The sequence below is a fragment of the Sminthopsis crassicaudata genome, chromosome 4 (assembly GCF_048593235.1).
Source record: "Sminthopsis crassicaudata isolate SCR6 chromosome 4, ASM4859323v1, whole genome shotgun sequence".
NCBI lineage: Eukaryota > Metazoa > Chordata > Mammalia > Dasyuromorphia > Dasyuridae > Sminthopsis > Sminthopsis crassicaudata.
This window is the reverse complement of record NC_133620.1, coordinates 287,709,756-287,718,273: the sequence shown is the minus strand read 5'-3', so window position 1 is coordinate 287,718,273 and position 8,518 is coordinate 287,709,756. Positions and strand designations below refer to the sequence as shown.

Genomic DNA, 8,518 nt, shown 5'->3' with positions numbered 1-8,518 from the left:
CAGCTTCCTGAATTCAAATCCAACCTCAGACACTTACTTGCTACATGATATCCTGGGCAAGTCATTTAATTCTGTTTGCCTCTGTTTCCTTCTCTGTAAGACAAGCTAGAGAAGAAAATGGCAAGCCACTCCAGTGTCTTTGCCAAGAAAACATGCTATCCAACAATAATATTATATGACAAATATTATATTCTCTCACCTTGAGAGAAGACGGTAGGAACTGAGTGTGGATCACAACACGGTATTTTTACCTTTTGTTGTTGTTGTTTGCTGGCTTATTTTTTCTCTCATTTTTTTTCCTTTTTGATCTGATTTTTCATGTGCAGCAGGAAAAATGTGGAAATCTGTATAGAAGAATTGCATATGTTTAACCTATATTGCTAGCCAGGGGAGGTGGGAGGGGAAGAAGAAAAATACGGAACACAAGGTTTTGCAAGAGTAATTATTGAAAACTATCATTTTTAAAGTAAAAAGCTATTATTTAAAAAAGAAAAAAGAAAAAGAAAAAGGGGCAGCTAGGTGGCGCAGGAATTCTCTTGTATGTATTACTAGAATCAATAATAATAACACAGATTGCTTTTCTCAGAACAATCCTATGAAATAAGTAGGATGCTAGGTGATGGGATAGATAGAAAATTGAGCTTGAATTCAAGTCTGACTTTAGATACTTACTAGATGTCAAACCTTGAGCAAGTCATGTAAACGTTGTCTACCTCAATTTCCTTATCTGTAAAATGAGTAAAGTAATATTACAAACCTCCCAGGATTGTTGCGAGGATCAAATGAGATCACTGTGAAGTACTTAAGACAGTGTCAATCATATTGCACACACTATATAAATGTTAGATTTTATTATTATTATTAGGTGGCACACAATAGGTATAGTAATATGATATATAATATGTATATGTAATATGCATATGTGTATATGTAATATAATATGTATATGCATATTTGAATGTGTGTATGCATGTCTGTGGATGTATACTCTTACTGTTTATTAGTATAACTGGCCTAATTTACAGGGGAGGAAACTGAAGCTTAGAGTAATTTGCCCAAGATCATCTTGCTAGTAAGTCTTAAGAGTATCAGGCCCTCAATCCAGGTTCAGCATTCTTTCCCTTACACTATAGAACACCTCAAGAAAGCTGGGAAAGTTTGAAATTGGATTCAAGTTAAGAAGTGTTTCTTTTTTAAAAATTAATTTTATAATTATAATTTTTTGACAGTACATATGCATGGGTAATTTTTTTTTTTACAACATTATCCCTTGTATTCACTTTTCCAAATTTTCCCCTTCCTCCCTCTACTTCCTCCCCTAAATGACAGGTTATTCCATACATATTAAATGTGTTACAGTATAACCTAGATACAATATATGTGTATAAAACCAAATTTCTTGTTACCTGGTAAGAATTGGATTCCAAAATTAACAAGTGTTTCTGGAGAATTTTTCCATGTGCTAAGCCCAGTGCTAGATGCTTTTGACAGCAAAGGAGGTACAAAAAGAGCTTTTTTGGAAGAGTTCTTTTTTCTAGTTTAGTTGAGGGCAGATAATGTACTTCTAATAGAATTCAGATTCTCTGTTTCTGAGTAAGCAGAATTAAAAGGCAGATTCTTTGGGGTTTCTCTTCAGCCTACTATAGATGTATATTTTAGAATAAGTTACACATCATTATGGAGATTGTTAGGTTAAAAAGAAAACACCTAAGGGGCTTGCTATTGACTCTGCTAGTGTCATTGGTAAGAGGGACAAAATATTTATGCAGGTGGCTTTTGGGCCACAGCCCACTGCTAGAAATAAACTCATCCCTTGTTAAATGGTATAGCAAAACCGAAGCAAGGAGGGGGTAGGTGGGAAAATGCCCTAGATCTTATACAACCTGTGTAAATAGAATGACAGGGATTTCTCCAGGGCTGGGGAATTAATAGCTTTGCTTACATTCTGGGGCTTCAGAGTTGGGAGCTAATTAAAGCCCCAAATGCCACTTTTTCAATATGGATACTGCATCATCAATGTGGGTAATGATGTATTTGGATATTTTTTGCATGTAGCTTTCTGACTACCATGTGATACCAACCTCCCACCTGTGACGAGTGGATCCTGGGAGCTACCTGCTAACATTGGCTTCTAGGGAGGGGGGAAAGAGAAGTAAAAAAGGAAAGGTTGGCTTCCATCTGCTCATCCTCCTGGCTTCCTTTCCTGGCCCTGACTAGAGCTGAGTGAGGGAAGGGGGGAAGAAGAGCTCAAGACATCAGTCAGGTCAACCTAACATATGGGGTCTCAGTTTATTACGTTGCTACCTCCCTGGACTGATGTTCGGAAGGAGTTCTCATTCTGATGCCCAATTAAATACACTCACTCCCTTCTACTATATGAATTTTCAATATTTTAAAATATTTCTTAAATTATTCACTAGCTAGTAAATGTCTGAGTCCAGATTTGAAAGCAGGTCCTCCTGACTCCAGGACCAATGTTCTATCTATTGTGCCACCAGCTGACCTCTTAACTTTTAATATTAATAATCAGAAGTATCCTGAAATGCTTAACAGTGGGCTCTTCTCTAACTAACCCCCCCAAATTGACATACTTTAAGATTAATCTGCATTAACATTTTTTCTCAAGTCAAGAAATCAACAAAACAATAAACCACGCTCTAATTTTTAGTGACTGCTGATTCTGAAGCATCAGTACTCCAACTGAAAATTTAATAATCATAGCCAGTAGGAGCTGGCTCTGGTACATCCCTACTAATAACTCACATTTATGTAGCGTTTCAAGGAGTATGATGTGTTGATCTCATATTATTTATGAAACAGAGTATAATTTATTATTCCATCCATTTTATAGATGTAATGGAGGTGATATGGGGAAATCCTGACCTATTTGATGAATTCCTCAAACAGTGAACTTGAAAAGGTAATTTCTGGATTTTCAAAACTAGGATAAATAAGTGTTTCCTATCTTGAAAAATTAACTCGTATATTATCCTGAGTTCCTGGGCAGTGAGATGGCACGAGTGTCGGGCCTGAAGTTAGAAATATATAAGTTCAAATCTGGCCTCACACACTTAATAGCTGGGTGACCCTAGGCCAGTCACTTAGTTTGTCTCAGTTTATTTATCTGTAAATTGAACTGAAGAAGGAAGTGAGGAACCACTTATTTTTTTAAATTTATTTTATTTATTTATTACATATTACATTTATTTTTGCCAAGAAAATTCCAGATGGGATCACAAAGAGCTTGAGTTCCAGAGTTTCTGAGTTTGAGGACTGGGTACCTGCCTCCCAGAATAAGACTTTCTTTACAAAATACTCAGAGGAGAAAGAGATTCCCAACAGGTAGATCCCATAGTATAAGCCATGCCAGGAGAGGCCAGGAAATCTGGACTTGCCAGCCCTCCCATGATAATGACTGAGCTATTCAGATAGTGAAGCATCAACATGATTGGAAAATACTTGTTTAGCAGTATCAAAATGGATCTTTACCTTGTTCTTGGGGAGGCTAAGGAGTGTAATAGATATTTGTCCACATGACCCTGTGAATCCTTTGGATTTCATCCTCTTTCTGTGGAGGAGGAAATTTTTAAAAAATCTGTCCTATACCTGATATCCATGTTATTTTATATACTGAGAATCTTGACTGGAGGAGACACTGTTACCTACATATGGGGGAACCTCAGGTAAGAGTCAAACCTATCTTCATTTGAAAGATTTCTCTGAAAAAAAAAATTTGTTTTAGAGATTTCTCTGAAAATTTATCTGGATTTTATTCTGCGGTTAAGACAGAGGCAAAGAGGAAAGCTGATTCTTTTGGGGTCAAGGCCCCTTGAATTGAACCTAGTGGTTCAAACCTAGTTTACCTTTTTGGATTGAAGCATCTAAGTATGCCCTAGAGCCTTTGGGGGAGGAACACCTTGAACTAAGAATAACCAAGATGGAAAGAGTGAGGCTTAGAAAGAGGAAGAGATTAGTTCAGAATGACATAAATAATAAGAATCTTTTCTCTATTCCAGGCAATGACATATATACCTTTCTCATCTTAGGCTACTTATTTCCCTTTTAGGGCCTAACCCTCTTCTCAACTAAAATAATTTTAAGCCTATGAGACTAAATGAAATCAGAAAAGGACTTTGAGCTCTCAATACTCAAATAGATCTGTAAAATGTCATTGATTTGGATGTTTCCTCTGGTAAGTCTGCCTATTCTTATATCCTTCCAATATTTTACTACACAGATAAAGACCTCCTGGATTTCTGGATTGTGAATATACCAGTAGAACACTCCGACTGGGCATCTATAGTTTTTCACCCTTGTCATTCTCAGATGACATCTATAATTCCTGTTCTATAAGGTTCTTCATTGGTTTATAACCTCACCAACTCATATCTATTATGAGCTTTTCCATTGCCTTCTGTGGGATACATTTTTTTCACATTTTTATTAATTTTTCTTTGCTTTTACGAACTCTTCCTTTGCTAACATATCTCTTATCTACTCCCATCCAGAAAGCTATCCTTTACAACAAATAATAAAGTGAGAAGAGAAAAAAAAAGCTTAATAAAACTGACTAACATTGTCTAAGTTTCATAGACATATTCAGTGTTCTCTATTCAAAGTCTGCCTTCTCTAACTTGAATTTTACATTTACAGGCTTTAGTGTCTGTTTTTGGGGGAGGTTTTTTTTGGTTGTTGTTGGTCTTTCTACTTATATTATTAGTCATTATATATATATTGTTTTCTTCATTGTTTGCTTTACTTTGCATCAGTTCATATAATTCTTTCATTGAATCTCTTTATTTTTTATATTTTTAATATTCTTACTTTGTAACAGTATTTTTTATTCATGCATGGTTTGTTTGGCCATTCACCAGCTATGGGTATCTACTTTTTTTTTCACTTCTTCGTTACTACAAAGAGTGCTGCTATGAGAATTTTGGTATAGTTGGGGCCTTTTGTCATGGAATTCCTTGGAATATATATTGGGGAGCAAAATCTCTGGGTCAGAGAGAGAGAAGGGATGTTTTAGACACTTACATAGCATAATTTAATTTTTTTTTCCAGAATGGTTGGACCAAAACATGGTTTTACTAAGAGTATCTCAATGTGTCTTTTTCTATAACTCTTTCATCATTGTCCATTCCCACATTTTTTCATCTTTATTAATTTGTTGGGTATTAGGTAAAACTTCCCAGTGGTTTTGACTTACATTTTTCCTATTACTAGCAATTTGGAAAAATTGTATTCCTCTTAAGAACTATTTGTTCATATTCTTTAAGCATTTATCTATTGTAATAGTACTTATTTTCAGTCTTTTTCTTTTTTATATTTAATTTTTTTTCAATTAACATGTAAACAAAAACTTTTAGCATTTTTTTTTAGTCATTTCAGTCATGCCTAATCTGCTTGATCTCATTTGGGGTTTTCTTGGAAGAGATACAATGTCTTGTCATTTTCTTCTCTGGCTCACTTAACAAATGAGGAAACTGAGGCAAAGAGCGTTAAGTGGCTTCCCCAGGGTCATGCAGCAGTGAGTGAGCCGGATTTAAAGAATCATTCTGACTAGGCCCAGCACTCTTATTTACTGGACCAACAAGTTGGCTTTTCCCAGGTAAATAGATACACTCTAATAGCATCTCTTCTCAGAGATCCCTCTTCTCCCAAGAGCACATAAATTAGACCCTACTCCCTGGACCTAGACCTGAATGGATGGGTTCAAACAAGAAGTTCTTAATCTCTTCTGTGTTGTGGACCCTTTTGGCAGTCTGTTAAAGCCTATGGAGTCTTGGAAGAAGAATGGTTTTAAATGTGCAATGGAGGTGTGATATATCTAGGGTTTTACTGGTCATGAGTGAAGTAACCACCTCCTCCCTCAGACCTAGTGCATCCAAAGGCCCCAGTGGGTGCCTGCTTAGGACCTCTGAAGAAATGGATAGTTCTGGCTATGTAGCCATGCATTAGGCATGCAGTAGGTAAATGTAGAATGCCCAAGTGTGCTCAATCTTCCAATAGCAACTTCTTAGTCTCTCCATGTAGAAAAATGCCTTTGTAGGTGGGGAAGGGAAGGCAGTAAGCATTTAAATCATACCTACTGTGTGCCAGGCACTATGCTAGGCTTTTTTTTTTATTTAAAGATTTTTATTTTCAAAACATATGCATGGACAATTTTTAAATTTTAACCCTTGCAAAATTTCATATTCCAATTTCCCCTCTTTCCCCACCCCCTTTCCTAGATGGCAAGTAGTCCAATATATGTTAAATGTGGTAGAAATATATATATTAAATCCAATATATGCATACATATTTATACAATTATCCTGGTGCACAAGAAAAAAATCAAATCAAACAGGAAAAAAAATGAGAAAGAAAAAAAAATGCAAGCAAACAACAACAAAAAGAGTAAAAATGTTATGTTATGAATCACACTTAGTTCCTCACACTCTAGATGGGGTATGGATGGCTCTCTTCATCACAAGATTATTGGAACTGGTCTGAATCATCTCATTGTCGGAAAAAGTCACATCCATCAGAACTGATTGTTGTATAATCTTGTTGTTGCCGTGTACAGTGATCTCCTGGTTCTGCTCTTTCACTTATATGCTAAGGTTTTGTATATGTATCATCTTATTTGATCCTTACAATTCTGAGAGATAAGTGCTATTATCCTTCATTGTTGAGGAAACTGAGGCAAACAGAGATTTTTTTTGCCCAGAGTTATAACTAGTACGCATCTGAGTCTGGATTTGAACTTGGATCTTTTTTAATCTAGACCCAGTGCTTTATCAGCTGCCCTTACCAGGTGATCTGGACATGTACTCCCATTGCAGCTTCATAAAATAAAATGTATAAGATTATAAAGGAAGTTAATTGTATGTATGAAATGCAGTTACCAAAATATATTTTTAAAAAACACAAAAACAAGTTTATGGAGAGAGGCAGAGCAAGGTGGCAGAATGAAAGTAGGGATTCATCCAAGTTCTCCCCCAAGCCCTCCCAAATACCTCTAAGTGATGACTCTAAAATAATGACTAAATCACTCTAAATTTTAGAGTGTCAGAACCCACAAAAAGATGTAGTGGAACAATTTTCCAGCTGAGGAAGGCTTGGAAGGTCAGCAGGAAGTATCTGCTGCATTAAGGATGGGTATGGCGTACAATTGTGGTGCAGACACAGGTCAGGTCCCAGGACACCAAGAACAGGCCTCTAAATTGGCTGCAGTGGCAGCAATCTCCAGGCCTTTCAGCCCCCAGAGGCTGAGGACAACTCAACAGGAATACAGGAACTCAACTGGTATACTGGGGTGTGAAGGGAGCCTTTGTCTAGGGTAGGGCTTTGGAAGACAATGAATCAACAGTGAATGCAGAGCCAGCCTAGCAGCAACAGGGACTGGGGCCTCTTCTGGAGATCTCCACACACAGGGAGGGGTGGTCACACTCTGGTCAGAGGAAGATTGCAGGCATCTCTTTGATGCCCCTGAGGTAGGATTCTGTTTTTGCCCATATTCAGAGCTGAGTAGCAATGCTGGTTCATAGTACAGGTCCTAGAAAGATCTCTGAAAACAGCTGTACAAAATCCCTGACACTTGGGACATTACACATGATATCTTGGAAACAGAGGTCTATTTTATTATATTTTTAGTTTATATATTTTAATACACATTGTTTTATGAATTATGTTGGGAGAGAAAAATCAGAACAAAAGGGATAAACCATGGGAGAGATTAAAAAAAAAAGAAAAGAAAAAAGAAGTGAACAAAACATGTGCTGATTTACATTCAATATCCTTAGTTCTTTTTCTGGAGGCAGATGGCATTTTCTGTCCAAAGTTTAATGAGATTGCCTTGAATCACTGAACCACTGAGAAGAACCAAATCTTTCAGAGTTGATCATCACATAATCTTGCTGTTACTATGTACAATGTATACTGGTTCTGCTTATTTTGCTCAGCATTAGTTCATGTAAATCTTTCTAGGCCTTTCTAAAATCAACTTGTTCGTCATTTTTTATAGAATAATAATAATCCATTACCTTCATATACCACACCTTATTCAGTCATTCCCCAATTGATGAGCATCTACTAATTTTTCAATTCTTTACAACCACAAAAAGAGCTGCTACAAACATTTTTGCATATAGGAGTCTTTTTCCCTCCTTTATGATTTCCTTGGGATACAGATCCAGTAAAGTCACTGCTGGATCAAAGGGTTGGACAGAATTCCAAAGTGTTCTCCAGAATGGTTGGATCATTTTACCATTCCACCAACAATGCATTAGTGTCCCAGTTTTCCTATATCTCTTCCAACATTTGTCACTATCTTTTCCTGTAATGTTAGCCAATCTAAGAGGTGTAAAAATTGTCTTGATATTCTAGAACCAGAGGATAAAATGGAGGTTGAAGAAATCCAATGATAACTTCCTAAAAGAAAGCCCAAGATGAAAACTCCCAGGAATATTACAGCCAAATTCTGGAATTCCCAGTTCAAGGAGAAAATATAAGTATCAGAAAGAAACATTTCAAA

At 36.5% G+C, this 8,518-nt stretch overlaps 1 long non-coding RNA gene across 1 annotated transcript in view; it reads right to left on the bottom strand.

The window, feature by feature from the left end:
- Positions 1 to 213: 213 nt before the first annotated feature.
- Positions 214 to 8,518, bottom strand: part of LOC141541279 (uncharacterized) — a 29,019-nt gene continuing 20,714 nt past the window's right edge. Inside the window, exon 3 of the long non-coding RNA XR_012481726.1 lies at positions 214 to 344. This is a non-coding gene — a long non-coding RNA (uncharacterized LOC141541279). The remainder of the gene's footprint in view (positions 345 to 8,518) is intronic.